Source organism: Trachemys scripta, chromosome 1, assembly GCF_013100865.1.
Source record: "Trachemys scripta elegans isolate TJP31775 chromosome 1, CAS_Tse_1.0, whole genome shotgun sequence".
Lineage (NCBI taxonomy): Eukaryota > Metazoa > Chordata > Testudines > Emydidae > Trachemys > Trachemys scripta.
In genome coordinates this window covers 107,760,284-107,779,850 of record NC_048298.1, presented here as the reverse complement: position 1 = coordinate 107,779,850, position 19,567 = coordinate 107,760,284, and the positions used below count along the sequence as shown (strand labels likewise).

General features: G+C 44.9%; 1 protein-coding gene across 10 annotated transcripts in view; it reads right to left on the bottom strand.

Moving 5' to 3' along the window:
* ERC1 (ELKS/RAB6-interacting/CAST family member 1) overlaps positions 1-19,567 on the bottom strand; it is a 530,185-nt gene that overhangs the window by 7,909 nt on the left and 502,709 nt on the right. The gene's annotated exons all lie outside the window — the stretch shown is intronic.

Genomic DNA, 19,567 nt, shown 5'->3' with positions numbered 1-19,567 from the left:
CTAGCCAGAAGAGTCCCTGTTGAGGTAGGAACCACATCTGTGGTATTAGTTGTGAATGTTTAGAGCTGTCACTAGGGGGCACAGAGCAAGGAGGTAAGAGTCTGTGAGAATAGAAAAGAGCCGTGCACTGACCCCAACCATAAGGTCTCTGTAATTTCCAAAGTCTCCACCTTGGGAGCTGAAGCACGCAGCCTTCTACTGTATTTCTGGCTCCTGCAGGCATGGATTGTGACAGCAAGAATGGAATCAAGCAAAGAAAGTAAGTTACAAAGCCATTTTTAATCCCTTTGCTTAAAAGATTTATAACATGGCCATTGTAATTTACATTTTTCTGAAATTTGTCACAGTGCATGCTTCCAGCCCAGAAATGTTTTTGTTTGTTGAATATGTGTAGCAAAAATGTGCTTCTCTTTATTACATATTTCATTAAAAAAAAAAACTGAGAATATCAAAAAGGCATTGTTAAAGTACCCAAATATTAGAAAAAGCTAAAATTACAATTGCTTGCATAACCCTAACTCTGTCCCTTTGAGTGGACTTTAAATTACACGATACCATGCTATTACTTGTGCAGAACAAGTGTACAGTGCATAGAAAGGATGGGGAAAAAACTCCTTAAAACAGAAATTAACAGGAATGCTGCACACAGTACAGCCACTGTCAACCAAAATTTTATTTTATCTATGGAAATTAAATACTTACTTTGTTCAGAGAATACATTTCCTGTCTTATTCACTGTGCCTTGAGGACCAAACTTTCTCAGTTACACCACTGTACATTTCCAGTTCAATTACTCTGCATTCACACTATTATAACTGCAATCAGAATTTGGCTAGATGGAATAATGGATTTACAAACCCTTGCCTCATTCATTGCAGAGTCTCCAAATTGTGCTTTTGAAATAAGTGCCGTGATTTCATGATATGTGTTTAACAGGTTTCTATAAGGTAGACTCACAATTAGTTGTGTGTGTAATGACACTTGTGGAAGTAATCGAATCTTAATGAAGAAAGAAAAATGACTGCCTTCACAATGTGAATTATCTAACCAGGAATTGGTAAAGTATGTTCTTATCTGTGACCTGATTATGGTCATAAAGAAGGCAACCACTATATGATTAAGAGTAAGACATTCACATTTTTGTTTTGTTGTTAGGACTAACATTTGTTAGTGGATAAGGTCCCCTCAGCATTTCTGATGTTTCTCAGAACATTGCTCTGAAGGCAAAGTTAGTGTTCTTTGGGGTGGCTGTTACTATGTTTCTATACTTTCAAAACTTAGGATTTCTGACACTGAATTTCCTGTTTCTAATACTATTAAACAAATATTACTACAACATTTTTGTAAGGTTTCTGATTATGTAATATACTTTTGAGAGGGGCTTATGCCAAAAATCACAAATGCAAAAGCAACCTGATCATGACTCTCAAAATGACAAGAGCTGGGTAAGTGCGGTGGAGGAGACAGAGGGGAATGCTCTGGGCTCTGTAACTGCTCTCAAAGGAGAAAGGAAGGAGGAAGGGAATTTAGAACGAACTCAGCATGGCTTAGAAACATGTTGGATATGTGATTAACTTGGCCTCAGTAGCTGGATGACAGCCTGGCAGCTCTAATGGAATGGAAAAGGCTAGGAAACGTCTAGTACTCAAGCAGGGATGGAAGAACCAGCAGAGTCACCTAGAAGCAGTGCTAAACTGCAAGGCAAGAGACTTGGATTCAGAAGTGGCTTTAAGTCTCATATTGCTGAGGTCAGTGAAACTCTAGCAGCTCAATTAGATTCTGAAGATACTACAGTAAAGCACCTACTACTGTCAAATTCATAGAATAGCACTGATACTGACTTTGGTGGCATGGCTTCACTCCCCCCCGTCCCCCATATGCCAAAGTAAAGTCTTCACGGTGACAGTAATCAGAAGTGTTTATATGCATGGAGGTGGGGGAGAGGGAGGGCAAAAGAAATTTAAAGAGAACAAAAGGGAAAACGACTTACATAATTCTGCTTCTTTGAAGAAACAACACCCTTACAGGATTCCCATTCATGGATTTTGGCTCTTTAGTGCAAGACCAGCAGAACTCCCCTAGCTAAGATTTTTTTGAAAGCAGTATTATCAAGGGAATGGATGAGCCAGTATCCCTACTGCTTGTCTTGCACCACCACTTTTAAATGCTGCTCTCTGGCCATTTCAGTCAGATGCTCCAACTGAGTGTGGGGTAAAGCTTCCAGGAAGAATGAAATAATTCAAGGTGATCAATAGAAAATAAAAAACACCTCAAAAGAGGTAACCTCCAATCTGTGAGGGGAGGTGGATGGACAAGTGAGAATTCTGCACAATGATATCTTCAGAGAAGCAGAATTACAAATTAAATCATTTCCTCTTTGCTAAACATGCTATTTGTGTCAGGAGTCTCATTCCTGGAGAATAATTTCTTCAAAGAAAGATAAAAGTAGAGCTCCAGTGAGCAACAATAATGCCAATGCCAACAGTGTGAACAGGGATGTTTTATCTATATGTATACACAAATTCGTGTCTTAAGATTACTAAGATTTCTTGCAAACTCAACATAAAAAATGTACAACCTGTAGAAATAGCTCACAGCTGAAAGAAAATCCAACTGAAAATACAGGACTTCATGAAGTAAAGCAAATCATTCTGTGGGTAGGAGATGTTTGGCCTTCTCTACCTTGGAAACTAGTTTTGGAGCATGAAGAGTCTAGAACAAGATTCCTCCTTTCCAACATTGAATACATGCAATAATGCTTTGTAAATTAGCATGGGCAGAGAAGTCTGTATAACTCTTTTGCAGATGTCTCTGATGGAAACATTTCTGAAAAAGTTGTGGTGGCACAACCTTGCCTTGAATTGAGTGAGCATTGAAAAGGCTAGTTTCAGGGCAGTCAGATTTAACAATGTGAAATGTAATCAGACCGTCCACTTAGACACTGTCCTCTTAGTAATATGACTGTCCAATGAATTGTTGTCAAAAGCAGCAAAGTTGAATGGACTGTCTATGAGTTATAGTCTGTGTCAAACAGAACCCCAAGGACCTTTTATCATCAAGCGTATAGTGAAAGTTGCCCATCTTTGTGAAGCCAGAGTGTAGAAAAGTGTTGGTAAAACAATAGGCCCATGAAGATGGAACTTCATCATTATCTTGGAGAAGAATATCATATGAGTCCATAGCACCACTTCATCCTTTGAAAAAATCTGATATAAGGTGTGGCAAGGCACCTCCTCTATCTCGCTGGACTTAGTGCTTCCCCCTCTGGTAGTGGTGGGGCCTGGGATAAATCAACCCCACTCTGGACAGTGTCTGTCTTCCCCCTCTGTATTTTCTTATCAGTATTTTCAAAGTAGGCCTCAGGGCAGGCCCAAGAAGTGCTTCTCTAGCAAACAAAAAGAAACCATTTTACAAACACAAAACAAAGGGGGATACCTTTCCCTGCTCCCTTCCTGGGGTGATGTTGTCCTATTGCTGGCCCCGGGGTGTCAGTCCTTCCTCTAAACAGGCACTCAGCTTCAGTTGTCTCCCCCCTGTAGGAAGGAGAGCAGCGTGTCTCTTTCTCCACCTCTCACTAGAGGAGGGGTTTTTAAAGGTCTCAGGAAGCCCTTAACTGGATTCGGGTGTTCCTAATTGACCCAAGGTAACCCTTCTCAGTTTATAGGAAAAAGGGCCTTTATCATTCTAGAGCTAATATACCTGCCTTCCACCACTTTCTTCCAGTTGTCCCGCCTGACTTTGTCACAAAGACAAATCACGCACCCGAGGTTCTCTTACCCTGTGAGCTCATGCCACTGTTATCAGGAAAATTACTTCTATGAAAGACAACTCACTTCCTCTGGGTTTGAGTTCAAAAGGAGCTTTCATCCACTATGTAAGGACCACACTGATATCCCACAACAGAAAAAGTTTTTTAATGGAAGGTGGGCTTTAAAAGCCCCACATGAACCTGCTAATAAGGGGATATAAAGACAGTGGTCTACCTTAGGCTATGATAGACCAAAATAGCTATCAAATGTATCTGGATTGAGTTAGTTTTTAAGATGGATGCAGACAGATGAATAAGGTACTCCAGCAGTTTCTGAGTTGTTCAAATAAAGGGGTCTGACTTGAGCCTGATTTCATCACACTGCAGGCAGGAACCAAGGTATCAGGGAGAGAGCTTCCAAGATGGAATGGAACAAAATTCTCTTGTTCTGCAGGTGATCTGAGTGTGACGCTCTCCTGGTGTTATCTGGACTGGTAATCTGCTAGGTCACTCCAATCCTTGACTCTGGGAGTCAGCCTTACCCTGCTCTGCTGTGAGAACCCCAACTCCTGGGCTGTTCACGAACAGCCTCTGGCATGTAAACTGCTTGGATTGTGCAATATCCAGTATCTCCAGTCCCAGACACAGCCCTAGGAACCTCTGTCTTGCAGCGTCCAGTTATGCCCGCTGGATGCTGTAAGCTTATATGAGTTCATCAATTTAACAAAAAAAATTGATAAGTACCAGGCTTGTTATCCCAAGGGGAATCTCTGACACGCTTCAAACCAAATGCATTGCTTCAGGTAGAACAAACAAGCAGATTTATTAACTACAAAGATAGATTTTAAGTGATAATAAGAGAGAGACAAAATGTCAGAGTGGTTACCAAAATAAAATAAAATAAAATAAAATAAAATATAAGCACGCAGTCTAAACTCTCAGCCCTATTAGACTGGGCAACATCTAGATTAAGCAGTTTTTCTCACCCCACTGGATATTGCAGTTCTTAATACACAGGTTTGTTCCTTAAACCTGGGCCAATCTCCTCTGTTGGAGTCTTGTCTTCTTCTCAGTATCTTGCTTGCAGAGAAGGTGGGGGCAGCAGAAGGGCTCAGTATGTGTCCACTCTGTCTGTTTTATACCCTCAGTCCAGGTGCTTGGGGAGCACAAGTCCAGGCATGTCTGGGGGGCATTGCTGAGTCTCTCCAAGCAAAGTTGAGCAATTCCCCTAGTGTGGCCTCATGCAGGTGAATCATTGCATTATAGCTCCCTTGCTGGACAATGGCTGTTGATAGGTTGTTTGACACCCCACCCAGGCATCGGTTACTTTCCTTGCTGTTGTCTCTGGGGAGCTAATATATGGCTGATTCCCCAACTGACAGCATGTTTTAGTGACCACCATACAACACAATTCTCATAATTTCATATGCATTAATGATACACATATATGGATAGAGAAATGACTTTCAGCAGATCATTACCTTTCCCCTGATACCTTACAAAGCATGCTTTATATGTAAGATCACGATTACATGAAAATGAGTAATATGGGGGTTACAGTATGCTCCCCCAAGGTATAGAATGTCACACTGAGCCCTGATTCTTAGCCTGACAGGACTGGCTTTGGCCATTTACAACACCTTCTTCTTCAGATGAATTGTGAAGAGATCTACGTCTGGTGTTCCCTACTTGAGAAAGATCTAATCTGCCAGGATCCCTGATCCAGAGACCACTCATGAGGATCTATCACAAACTGACAGTCTATCTGCTGTTTTGTTTTCCTTCCGTGTCAGGCACATGGAGAGCAGGGAGCAGATTATGGGACATAGCTCACTCCATCACCCTGAGGGCCTCCTATCATAGTAGGTGCAAATAGGTGTCTCCATGCATGCTTATATAGGCTGTGATGGATCTGATTGTCCCTTTAAACTATGACCTTATTGGACTCTACCATTTCTCAAAGTCCAGGGCTCCCATCATCTCCAAGATATTTATGTTCAAATGCTGTTCCTGGGAAACCCCATTTTTCTGGTTCCTCTATGTGGGCTCTCTATCCTAGGTAGGATGCATCTGTAGACACTACAATTTAAATGTTAAGAAGCCCACTCCTAATTGCAGATTTCACCTAAATTATCACAATTTCAGAAAGATCCAAAGGTCATCAATTAGCCAGATGGGATGCAAGAGTCCTTATGGGCTTCTATTGGGATCACAGGGTGAATTGAGGTTGCCTAATATGGAGGCATGCTTAGGAACTTACATAAAACCCAACATACATAGCATAGTCCAACCTGTCATCTGCTGGTTCTTGCTTATGCTTTTTAACCAGACAGGGGATGTCTTAGATCCTGTATTTGGGCAGGAAGGCTTTGAGTTGAGCCATATCTAGGAGGGTTCCTATGTACAAATAATTGTCAGCTGGGGACAAGCTGGGACTTTGAATAGCTTATGAACATTGGTGATCCAAGCATGCAGTAGTGACCTGGATTGATTTTATAATAGCCCTTGAGTTATGTCCTTGAATAGCCAATCATCCATATAGGGGCATGTGTGCATTCCTAGCTTGTCCACATAGGCCACAACTGCTGCCAAGCATTTCATAGCAACACATTGTGCAAAAGGTAAGGCACAAATCTGATACATTTAAATAAAATATATATCTCATGCAAAGCGAGAGTGTAAGTAGTAGGGCTGTCGATTAATAGCAGTTAACTCACTCGATTAACTAAAAAAGAATTAATCGCGATTAATCGCACTGTTAAACAATAGAATACCAATTGAAATTTATTAAATATTTTGGATATTTTTCTACATTTTCATATATATTGTATTCTGTGCTGTAATTGAAATCAAAGTGTATATTTTTAATTACAAATATTTACATTGTAAAATGATAAACAAAAGAAATTTTTCAATTCACCTCATACAAATACTGTAGTGCAATCTCTTTGTTGTGAATGTGCAACTTACAAATGTAGATTTTTTTTGTTTGTTACATAACTGAAATCAAAAACAAAACTGAGAAACTTCAGAGCTACAAGTCCACTCAGTCCTAGTTCTTGTTCAGCCAACGCTAAGACAAACAAGTTCGTTTACATTTAAAAGAGATGATGCTACCCTCTTCTTACTTACAATGTCACCAGAAAGTGAGAACAGGCATTTGCATGGCACTTTTGTAGCTGGAATTGCAAGGTATTTACGTGCCAGATATGCTAAACATTCGTATGTTCCTTCATGCTTTGGCCACCATCCAGAGGAAATGCTTCCATGCTGATGACACTTGTTAAAAAAATAATGCATTAATTAAATTTGTGACTGAACTCCTTGGGGGAGAATTGTATGTCCCCTGCATTCTGCCATATATTTCATGTTATAGCAGTCTCGGATGATGACCCAGCACATGTTCATTTTAAGAACACTTTCATTGCAGATTTCACAAAACACGAAGAAGGTATCAGTGTGAGATTTCTGAGGATAGCTACAGCACTCGACCCAAAGTTTAAGCATCTGAAGTGCCTTCCACAATCTGAGAGGGATGAGGTGTGGAGCATGCTTTCAGAAGTCTTAAAAGAGCAACACTCCAATGCGGAAACTACAGAACCCGAACCACTAAGAAAGAAAATCAACCTTCTGCTGGTGGCATCTGACTCAGATAATGAAAATGAACATGCATCGGTCCGCTCTGCTTTGGATTGTTATCGAGCAGAACCCGTCATCAGCATGGACGCATGTCCCCTGGAATGATGGTTGAAGTAGAAAGGGACATATGAATATTTAGTGCATTTTGTCTGAGTGATTGGCTGAACAAGGAGGACAACCGAGTGGGACTTGCAGACTCTAAAATTTTACATTGTTTTATTTTTGAATGCAGTTTTTTTGTACATAATTCCACATTTGTAAGTTCAACTTTCATGATAAAGAGATTGCACTACAGTACTTGTATTAGGTGAATTGAAAAAAATACCATTTCTTTTGTTTTTTTACAGTGCAAATATTTGTAATCAAAAATAAATATAAAGTGAGCACTGTACACTTTGTATTCTGTGTTGTAATTGAAATCAATGTATTTGAAAATATAGAAAACACCCAAAAATATTTAAATAAATGGTATTCTATTATTATTTAACAGTGCAATTAATCATGATTAATTTTTTTTAATCACTTGACAGCCTTACTAAGTAGTATCCATAAGGTCCAGAACATGTTACAAATTGCCAGTCTCTAAGAGAAGCGCACTCACTGTTTCTTTCAAATATATTCTTTCAAATGGACTGGTAAATCTCTCTTTCAAATGCAGTATCAAAAGTCTGGCTGGTCTTTCTTCTGGTCACTGCAGCCTCCATCACTAAGCTCTACCGAAAAAGGTGAGAAGAAGACACACTTGTGAATGTTCTTGGGGAGGATGTATTTTCTCGAAAGCCTTTGAGACTGGGGCAGCTGTGTGAGGCATTGCTCCACTTTCTTCCAAAAAAGAGACTAAAGGCATGGCAATTCTACTGGCAGAAGGAGGGAGTTCCTCACCCACATACCTCTCGACTGAGGTCATGTAGACTCCTGGAGAAGTTTTCATTCAAAACTATCTTACAAACACTATCTCAGACAATGTTTGTAAGAACTGGGGTAAGGTCAGATACTCTTTTGTGCAGTCACTGTCTTGGTGCTCCTCCATAGGATGACAGTAAAGAATTTGGCATTAGAAGGATCCTCCTTGTTATTTGAGTCCTTTATCCTCAACCTGCCCATACTCAAGCAGCTGGAATGGTCTAGCCAATGTGAGGCTCTGGGAGGGAACAATAGCAGTTGTGCTGAAGCCTTTGCCACAAGAGGCACTAGCATTAGCTTCACATATTGGCTTCCTGCATTGGCTTCACATATCTTAGGGTGCAAGAGTCAGTTTTCGTGTAAAAAGAGCTCCCACTATGCCAAAAATTCCTATAACCATTGATGCAGGGCCAGATGAATGACTCAAATCTGATGTTGTGTGCTACCTTGCAGAGAATCAGAAGGGATTGGGTCACACCAACAAACATATACTGATGCCTAGAGTTGCCGTCCCCCTCTCTGGTTTATGCACCCAAATGCAGGAAGGAGAAAATCTAGAGGCTCAATACAGAGCCTCCCGAAGTTGGGGACTTTGGTAGAGGTACACCGGATAGCTGCTTGCCACTTCTTCGTGCCTCCTACCTTGATCACATGCATGGAGGCTTCAGTGAACCAGAGCCCACTACCACCAGCGTCAAGTGCAAAGGCCCCAGATATGTCGAGGAGCCATTGCTTGGTGAAGTCTTGAGTCTTGCTGGTGCCATATACTTTGATAGTGAAACTATCCTGCTCAGCTTATCTGGGGGAACAGGCAGGTGAGAGCTGATTTGGGTGCAATGGCACAGAGTCCTGGCACTCAGTGGTCTTCATCAACTCAGGATTTAGCTTTGGAGGTTGAGCCTTTGAAGCATTCCTTGCTGGTCTTGTGGCAGAGCTAATGGACTCTTCCTGAGGTGCCTCAAGGAATGTTGGAGATGTATCCCACCTTTCTTCAGCACTTGGGTGACATCTGCAAATGTATCTGATACCTTTATAGATCTTAACAGATTCCACGATAATCAATATTCTTTCACCCTGCCTCACAAAACAAGGTTTGAAGCTGCTGAGTGGTCTTTTTTCCTTGAATTCTACACCTTTTGGCAAATGGCTGACAGTGGTGTGGTGGGTCAGGGTACCGCCCCTTGCCCCTATTCTTGGGCGTTGTGGGCTCCGCTAGTGCCCTGGTGGGAGAGAGACAGGAGTGGGGAAGGGACCCAGGTCCGCTCTCCTACTCTGGGTCTCAGCCCATTCAGCTTTGGGGGCTGCTTACCCTCTCTCCCCTTGGGTAGGGTTTCCCTCAGTCCTCTATGCCGTGGGAGTCCCTCTGCTCTGCTTGAGCAGGGTTTCCCTTCCCCTGGTCCTCTGGCTAACATCAGTACTCCTCCAAACTCTAGTCAGCTCTCCTTCCCTCTCCCTGTCTGACTGAAGCTGAGGTTTTTTTATTAGGTCTTGGGCAGGGCCTTAATTGACTCCAGGTGCTCCAATTACCCTGTAGTAACCTTTCCCTAGTCCACAGGGAATAAGGCCTTGATCATCCTAGGGCTTATATACCTCCCATCAACCACTCTCCTGCTGCTCTCTGGCCCTGCTGTATCACAACCTGAATAAAAGAAAAAGGCCCAGGTGAATTAGCTCCAGACCAACAGACACAGGAAGCACCAAAACTGAACTGTAAGGTGCTGAGGCATGAAATAAACTTTGGTGCCAGAGCATCTAAATTGTGGTTTTGGTGTACTGAGAACAATGCTGTAGCAGGACCAACTTGCTTACCAAAAGAAAAAACATGAACACAAAAATGCTGAAAAAAGTACTGTGCACTTGAGTGCCTGAGTGTTGGGGTGGGTGCTGTAGTTCAAGAAAAACAGGCACTGACCAAAAATATGCAGAACCATTACAGAATTGTGTTAAAGTACCTAAGATGGAAGCCTAAAAAATTCAACAGCTATACTGGACCTTACTGAAAGACAAGGTTACAACAAGAAAAAGGATCCCTGATGAGGCATCCTTCCCATAGACAGCACTTCTACATCATTCCTTTTAGTGACGACCAGAGTAGCTGAGCTTTCATTCAGCCAGACTCCTTAATAAGCAAGGAATGTGCAGTCCTCCATGCTATAAACCAGATAAATCTAGAGGTTTAGCAATCTCAAACTTTGGGGAAACATTCTCTGAAATGTCTGTTATATCTTGATCAAATTTTGCCCCTGGGTCCCAGCTCCTGTGAACTGAATGCAGAAGGAAATAGTGCTATCTTTGCCCAGCCTTACCTTTCCCTGTGGTGATACAGAAGCACAAGAACATGTCAATGCTCACTTTTTTTTGTTTTCTTCCTCAGCCTGGGACATGATGAGAATTACACACTTCCCTTATGGCATTGACCAAGGACAAGCTAGGGTAAAAGGCCATGTGTGGGTGTAGGTGATGACAGGTAAAAAATAGATATCACAGGAAGCGAATGAATAACAAGGACCTCAGCGAGCAGCTTCACAATGATTTATATTTCATCTCCACATGAAGGAAGGGGAAGTCTCTGTCCGGGTGGGCGTAGAGAAGCAGTGTCCTCAGATAATGCATAACAGATTCAAACTCTCTCCCCTTCTACTCCCTACCTGATTTCAGACCTACTTCCAGGAATGCTCCCCATTTATTCCATTACTGAATAACAAACAAGTCACCAAGAGGTTAGTTTGCACTGTGCCTGTCTCCACCTCTCCTTGAAAGTTGGCAGGCACTTAAGTGAGAGGATACCTTTGCAGTATCTTCCAAGGTATTTCTCAACTGTATGTGTGTTGGGTGGATGTGGCGCTGACATGTGGATAAGTTGACCCTTTCCCACCCCCTCCTGCAATAAGACACCTTTTGTTGTAGAATGTTAAAGTTTGTTTTTATGGGGGAATTTACCCCTAGACTCTCAGTAAATAAGATGTTACTTCCCTCCCATTACTAATCCTATATAAACACTGAAGGCAGAAAAACAAACAAGAGAGCTGTATTCAAAACAGGAGAGCAGGAGCTGTGGACAAGTAAAATAGAGCGTAGGCAATTAATTACTGCAAAAGGAAAGAAAAAAAATCAACCAAAGAATATTTTAAAGCAGTGGTTCTCAACCTTTCCAGATTACTGTACCCCTTTCAGGAGTCTTATGTACCCCAAGTTTCACCTCTCTTTAAAACTATTTGCTTAAAAATACAAAAGTGTCACAGCACACTATTACTGAAATATTGCTTATGTTCTAATTTTGTCTGTATGAAATTTTAGTTTGTACTAACTTGGATAGTGCTTTTTACGTAGCCTGTTGTAAAACTAGGCAAATATCTAGATGAGTTGATGTACCCCCTGTAAGACATCTGCGTACTCCAGGAGTACACGTACCCCTGGTTGAGAACCACTTTTCTAAAGGGATTGAGAGAAACTGGCTCACAGACACAATATTAGCGTCTGGATCTGGACTGTCCCCCAAAATTTGGGTGTATTTGAATCAGGCCATATTGTATTTGTTGTTGAAGATGTGTTTAGGATCACAGAAGTGAGAGACAAAAAGATCTATTTTTTTGATCCATTTGGGCAATTTGCCCCCAAGAGAAGACATATTAGATGTAAATCAAACCACACTACATCTTATCCAAAAAGTCAAAAGGCACACTTCAACTTCTACATCTCTTCAAAACCAATTAGTATGTGTATATACACAATAGAATCTATGATATATCACATAAAATCCTTTATTTCACAAATGGTATACATTTGAAAAAATTATATAAATGGAATTTATACTGCACTTGTGTTCATCATTAAGCTCTGACCATATCAGCGACAACATTGTTTTCTTAGTAATTACTGTATTTCAGAGGAGAAAAAAGTGAAGAAACAAAAGCTAGCAATAATAAATTGAGTGTTCCTAAATCATATATATGTTAATTTCCCACTTGACTGGGAAAACTTGCTTAACCTACTTATGGATTCTGTATACAAGTAATGAGACCATCCCCAAACTGCAGAAGCAAACATTTCAGAGCCAGCAGATCAAATCTTGCAGTGACTTAAATGGTGGTGTAAGTTACACATAGAGTGTAAATGCTTTTGTCAAGTGTGTAGACTTGCCATTCAGTGGATATGCAAAATGAGCAATTATTATTTATTAGTTGAATTACAGAGGTACTTACAGGACAGGGGCCCATTGTGCTGAGTGCTGTACAAGCATAAAAGACAATCCTACTCCAATGACCTTACATATCAAGAAAGGATGGGAATAAAGCAGCTGCACCCTCTCCTAGCTTTATCTTATATCCTTGTGGCTACCCCCTTCTGACCTCTATTGTGTTGTTTTGCACTCTCGATGATGCAAGACTGGTACCACTTATACTTGTTTTTACTCAATGTGTAACTTGCATCTCCATTTGTCACCAATGAATTTGGCCCACATGCTTCCATGGGAGTCACATCTGCTTACTCTAGGCTGAAACTGAACACTACAACAGAGGAAAAACTACCTGTCTATAAGACCAGTTCAAAAGGCAAGACAAATGTGAAAGGCTCTCTTTGGGGAATACAGTTTCTGATTTTAGGGAAGGAAGGTTGGTTGGGGGTTGCAGGAGAGAAGTGGGAGTGAGAAGTACTGGTTTCTAATGCTACCTACTATTTATATGATCAAAGGTAAGTTTGTGCCTGATAATACCTGATAAATTACTGAAAACAGAACAGTTGTGAGGAAAGTGCATGTGTGGATAGATGCGAATATGCTTGGAATTGAGGGGAATATATTATTACCAGAATCTTTTTAAATTAGAGATATTTACTGCTAGTATTTTTTAGATGAATTACAGAAACAGAGAACCTTCAGGAATATTTCTAGTGCAGTATAGCACAATCAGTGCTGCTGGCCAGCTTTATGAGTGTGATCCCCAAGAGTAGTTAAGGGCCTGCAGTTCCAAGCACCGTTTCACGCTTGCATGGGCAAGACATATCATGGAGAACAAAGAGGGAACTGCTTAGATGAAATAAGGAGATATATGCTTCAGTAACTTTCCCTATGCTGTACAGCTATCCTGTTCACAATCACAGACTCAGTCCCTTTGCCTCTTCTCACCACTTTTTCCCACTCCTTTAAGAAAAAGAATGGGTCCTTGTATCTTGTTAACTACAAAGTACAGAAGAATTCAGTTTGATTTCACACAGACCAGTGAGCCCAACCCAAGAAAACAAAGAACCCAGCTGCTCCTATGAGTGGATACCCACAGAATCCTTCCAAGTGGTTTGTTATACAAAAGATAATATAAAACGTTTACCTACCTTTCGTAACTGTTTTTCGAGATGTGTTGCTCACGGCCATTCCATTCTAGGTGTATGTGCACCCACATGCAGAGTTATCGGAGATTTTTGCCTTAGCGGTATCCGTAGGGTTGGCTCCAGCACCCACTTGAGTGCCATGCTCATGCGTCTGTATATTAGGCACCACCAACGCTATGCCCTCTCAATTCCTTCTTGCAGCAACTCCAACAGAGGGGTAGGAGGGCGGGTAATAGAATAGACATGAGCAACACAGCTCGAAGAACAAGTTACAAAAGGTAGGTAAACCATTTTTTCTTCTTTGAGTGCTTGCTCATGTCGATTCCATTCTAGGTGACTCACAAACAGTGTCTTTGGGAGTGGGATCAGAGTTCACAGTCTGGCGGCTTCTAGTACTGCCCTACTGAAGCCAGCATTGTCCCAGGCCTGCTGGGTAAGAGCACAGTGGGATGTGAACGTATGGACGGACGACCAAGAGGCTGCTCTGCAGATGTCATGGATAAGCACTTGGTCCAGAAAGGCTGCCAAAGAGGCCTGCGCCCTGGTTGAGTGGGCGGTTACAATCGCTGGGGGTTGCACCTTTGCCTGATCATAGTAGTAGCGAATGCAGGCGGTGATCCAAGACAAAATTCTTTGCGTGGACAGTTTAATCCTGTTGGCCACCGCGACGAACAATTGCATCGACTTGTGGAAGGGCTTGGCTCCTTTTGAAGTAGAAGGTTAATGCCCTCCTGACACCTAGGGAATGCAGCCTACACTCTTCCTCCGACTTAAGATGCTTTGGAAAAAAGACAGGTAAGAAAATGTCCTGGCTCATATGAAACTGAGAGACCACCTTGGGCAGGAAAGCTGGGTGTGGTCTCAGCTGGACTTTGTCCTTGTATAGGGCAGTTCTGAGGTGAATGCCCTAATCTCTGAGATTGGGGGGGACAATTGTTACTGTGACCAGGAACGCAACCTTCCAGGACAGGAGAAGGAGAGAGCAAGAAGCCAAAGGCTCGAAGGTGGGGTCCCATGAGCCACAACAGCATCAGATTCAGGTTCCACAGAGGAACAGGGTCTTTGACATGTGGGCAGAGGTGCTCGAGGCCCTTGAGGAACCTGGCCATCATGTCCAGGGCGAAAATTGACCTACCCGTGAGCAGCAGATGGAAGGCTGAGACAGCCACCAAGTTGACCTTGATAGAGGAAAGGGACAGGCCTTGGAGTTTGAGATGCAGAATGTAGTTCAGAATTAATTGCAGTGAGGCTCACTCAGGCCGAACGCCTTTATCCGAGGTCCAGCAGGTGAACTGCTTCTATTTGGCCAGATAGGTCGCTCTAATGGAGGGCTTTCTACTGCTCAATAGGACCTGTTGGATATTGGCCGAGTACTGCTGCTCGTGCTCATTCTACCATGCAGAAGTCAAGCCGTCAGGTGCAGCGCCTTCAGGTTTGGATGCAGAAGGCTGCCGTGAGTTTGGGACAGCAGGTCTGGCCAGAGCGGTAGCTGTAATGGACCGGCCACCGAGAGGTTCAGCAGCATGCTGAACCAGTGCTGGTGCGGCCAAGCCAGTGCTATGAAGATCACCCTTGCCATGTCCTGCTTGATCTTCATGAGGACCCTGGAGAGTAACAGCACTGGAGGGATGGTGTACATCATAGCCCCCAACCACGGGAACAGAAAGGCGTCCGACAGGGATCCTCAGTCCATACCTCGCATCGAACAGAAAATGGGGCATTTCCTGTTCTGCCTGGACGTGAACAGGTCCATCTGGGGAGTTCCCCACTTGCAGAAGATGAAGCTGACCATGTCCAGATGGAGGGACCACTCATGGCGAGATGAGAAGGTCCTGCTGAGGCGATCTGCCAAGGCGTTCTTGGCCCTAAGGAGGTGAGTGGTGACAAGATGGATATCATTCTGCAGACAGAAGTCTCAGAGCTGGAGGGCTTCCTGTCAGAGGGCAGATGACCTGGCCCCACCCCACCCTGCCTATTCATGTAGAAGATGGTCACCATGTTGTTCGTGAGGACCTGCACCATCATGTTCTGTAAATGAGGTAGGAAGGCTTAGCAGGCCAGGCAAACCGCCATGAGCTCCCTGACGTTGATATGCAGGGAACAATCATGACTGGACCAACGATCTTGCGTGCTGAGAGAGCCCAGATGGGTTCCCCACCCCAGGTCCGATGCATCAGAGACAAGAGTCGCCGACGGGGATGGAGCCACGAAGGGGACTCCTTCCAGCACCAATGCAGGATCCTGCCACCATATGAGAGATGACAGTACACAGTCTGGAACACTGACCACCTGGTCCATGCTGTGCCGGTTGGAGACACAGACCGATGCCTGTAGGGGCCTGACGTGGAGCAGCATGTGCCAGACCACGTAAGTGCATGCCGCCATGTGTCCCCAAAATCTCAGGCACGTGTGGGTGGTGGTGAGAAGGTGGGCTTGTATACACAAGATGAGGTCCACTATGGCTTGGAACAGAATCTTGGGGAGGAAGGCCCTGGCCTGAGTGGAGTCGAGGACTGCCCCGATAAATTCTATGTGCTGCACTGGGGTTAAGGTTGACTTTTTCTTGTTTACCACCAGCCCCAGGTCACGACAGGTGGAACAAACCAGATTGAGATGCCTCCACACCTGATCTCAGGACCAGCCCTTTATCAACCAGTCGTTGAGGTATGGGTAAATTTGGACTCCCCGACATTGCAGGTTAGTGGCCACTGGAGCTATATATTTTGTGAATGCTCTCAGGGCCGACAAGAGACCAAAGGGCATTGCTGTGAACTGGAAATGGCGCTTGCCCAACATGAAATGGAGGAAGTGCTGGTGCCCTGGGAAAATGGAAATATGCATCCTTTAAATTGAGGGTGGTGTACCAGTGTCCCGGATCCAGGGAGGGAATGATGGAGGCCAGGGAGACCATGCGAAATTTCAACCTCTTGAGAGGCTTGTTGAGACAACGCAGGTCCAAAATGGGTCTGAGGTCTCCTTTTGCTTTTGGGATGAGGAAGCAATGGGAGTAGAATCCTGTCCCAAGGGACCTCCTCCTCTATCCCAAGGCACAAGAGGTTTTCGACCTCCTGGACCAGGAATTGCAGGGTATAGTCTGACGAAATCATGTCAAGCATCCAATGGTCTGAGGTGATACAAGACCAGGCTGACCAGAAAGGGCGGAGGTGGTTGAGGAAAGAGAGGGATGGATCCAGTAAATCGACTGGAGCATCGTCCTCAGGCGCCCCCTCAAAATGGCTGCTTCTGGCCTCCCTGGTTTCTGGGAGGGTCAGGCTGCACAGCCAGGCAGGAAGATGACGGATATCTCTTCTTAGACCCCTTGTTCTTCCTCCTGTAGGAACCCGATCTGGGAGTTCCCCAGGTTCTAGAGTGCAGAGGAGGCAGAGGGCGGAATGGCTTCCTGGCCTGCTGAGGGATGTGAAGACCTGAAGAGCGGAAGGTGGCTCGGGAGTCTTTAAGGCCAAGGAACCTCGAGTCTGTGAGCTCGGAGAAGAGCCCGGCCCCATCAAATGAGAGTTCCTGAATAGTGGCCTGCATCTCTTGGGATACCCTGGAGGACTGCAACCATGAGCTGTGTCTCATGGCCACTGCAGATGTGAACACCCTGGCCGCCGAGAGAGTAATGTCCCAGGCCATTTGAAGGACTCCCCTGGCCACTACCGTGCCTTTGTCCAACAGAGTGGCGAACTCCTGGACACGATCCTGTGGGAGGACCTCCTTGAACTTATTCAACGAGTCCCACAGGTTGAAATTATATCTGCCCAAAAGGGCCTGGTGATTCGACATCCTAAATTGAAGGCTGGCCATCAAATAAACTTTTCTGCCAAATAAATCAAGTCTTTTGGCGTCCTTATTTTTGGGGGTGCCACTAACATGGCCCTGTCTGTCCCTTTCATTCACCGCAGACACTACCAGTAATGCCGCTGGGGGTGCTTATACAGGTATTAAAACCCTAATGCAGGGACGTAATATTTATTTTCTGCTTTCTTGGAAGTTGGTGGAATAGAAGAGTGGGTTTGCCACAGTGACCTGGCAATCTTGAGGATCCCTGAGTGGATAGGCAATGTGACCCGGGCAGGGGTGTCGGCTGAAATAATATTGAAGAGCTCGTCGGCCTCTTCTGTGACTGCTTCAATCTGTAAGTTCAAGTTCACAGCCACCCTTTTAAGGAGGGCTTGGTGCTCCTTAATATCATCAGGGGACTGCTTGTAAGGGATGGCTCTGTCTTCGCATCATCTGGGGACGACAACGATGACTGCATCGCCTGTGGGGGACTGTGTTCCCCTTCCTTGTCCAGGAAAAGGTCCCTGGGTGCTGGGGTCTGGTGCCCTGCCTGCATAACAGATGTGGCATCGTGCTCTGATTGTGGTGCCGTGGCTGGTTTGTCCGAGGTGGCCAGGAAGGGCTGGCGGGAGTACAGAACTGGCATCAATGGCACACCCCACAGGTTCCAATATGGCCACTGGGAGGGCCACTGCCCTTGCTGTGATGTAGCCGCGGCGTTAGCGTTTCCTGTGTTAGTGGTGAATCTCCCCTTCAAGGCAAAGGGCTGAACTCTCAGTCCAACTCAGACCACTGTCCTTCTGGCGATCACAGTGGAGCCGTCAAGGCCTGAGTCTACTGGCTGACTCTGGTAGGAGACTAGTGAGGCAAGGGTGAATAATGATGCCTACTGGAGGACCGGTACGGGGGAGACCGGGGCCGTAACGACGAACTGTCCCTCCTGTGCAGGAACCAACGTCTAGGAGACCATCTGAGGGAGGGAGATTGGCGCCTTGGTGACCTGCAGCCAGAAGCTTGCTGGTACGGAGACTGGCGCCTTGATTCCGATGTCCCATGCCTACTAGGCGGGGAATGTGTTAAGGACCTGGGTCTTCTAGCTGGAGAGCCAGGATACAGTGCCAGGGTCCGAGGTCGTGTAGATGGGATCTGCGCCTGCAGTCCAGTGACCAGGTGTACTCCACCATCCTATGAGGCCGCACCACGATCGGCTTGCCCTTAGGTGTTGGGGACTTAGCTGAGTCCGCCACCTGGTGCGGTGCCTGCGGTGTTGGTCGGCTCATTTGGTCTTTAGATGCCGGGGCCGCTTCGGGCACTGATGGCCCTGGAAGAGGCCGGGGGGGAACCCTGCCACTTCCCAGAGTTGGGGGTGGATCAGTGGCTGGGCTGGGAGGGGTCTGATCTCAGCGGTACCCCGTGAAGCCCTAAAGTGGGTGCATTGCCTGACATAGATCCTTTGCCCAAAGTCCCCTTGTCTTTCTTTTGCCTTTTCTTCGGCACTGGTGAGGGGGAACGGTGCGCTCCACACCAAAGCTGAAGTACTCGGCCTGGGATCTACAGTGGAGGGCTCTGACGCGGGACAAAGCACAGCCTCCATGAGGAGGGCCCTCAGGTGGCTCTCCCGTTCCTTCTGTGTTCGAGGTCGAAAGTTTTTATGGATCCGACACTTTATCTTTCCTATGGGATTCCCCCAAACACTTCAGGCAGCTGTCATGGGAATCACTGATAGGCATTGGCCTCCCACACCTCCGACTTGAAGTGGTTTCCATTATATACAGCGTTTGCAGTTTGTTTCAATGGCTCTCAGCATCCCCATTATGCAAATTGTTCCAGTGCCCCTGGACGGTGGTGCCTAATATACTGATGCATGAGCGCGGCACTCAAGGGGGCGCTGCAGCCAACCCTATGGATACCTAAGGGTTGCTAAGGCAAAAATCTCCAACAACTGTGCACATGGGTGCGCGCACACCTAGAATGGAATCAATATGAGCAAGCACTCGAAGAAGAACCAACTCTTATACAAAGGAGACTCTCTGAACTGCTTCAATAAAGGCTACATCCATTGAACAAAGCACAGGGCAACTGAACACCTCATTGCTAGTACTTGTGAAGAAGTGGGTAGCCCCTGGAGAGATCAGGCACTCTCCTCTCGAAGCAAGCTACCACCTGTTC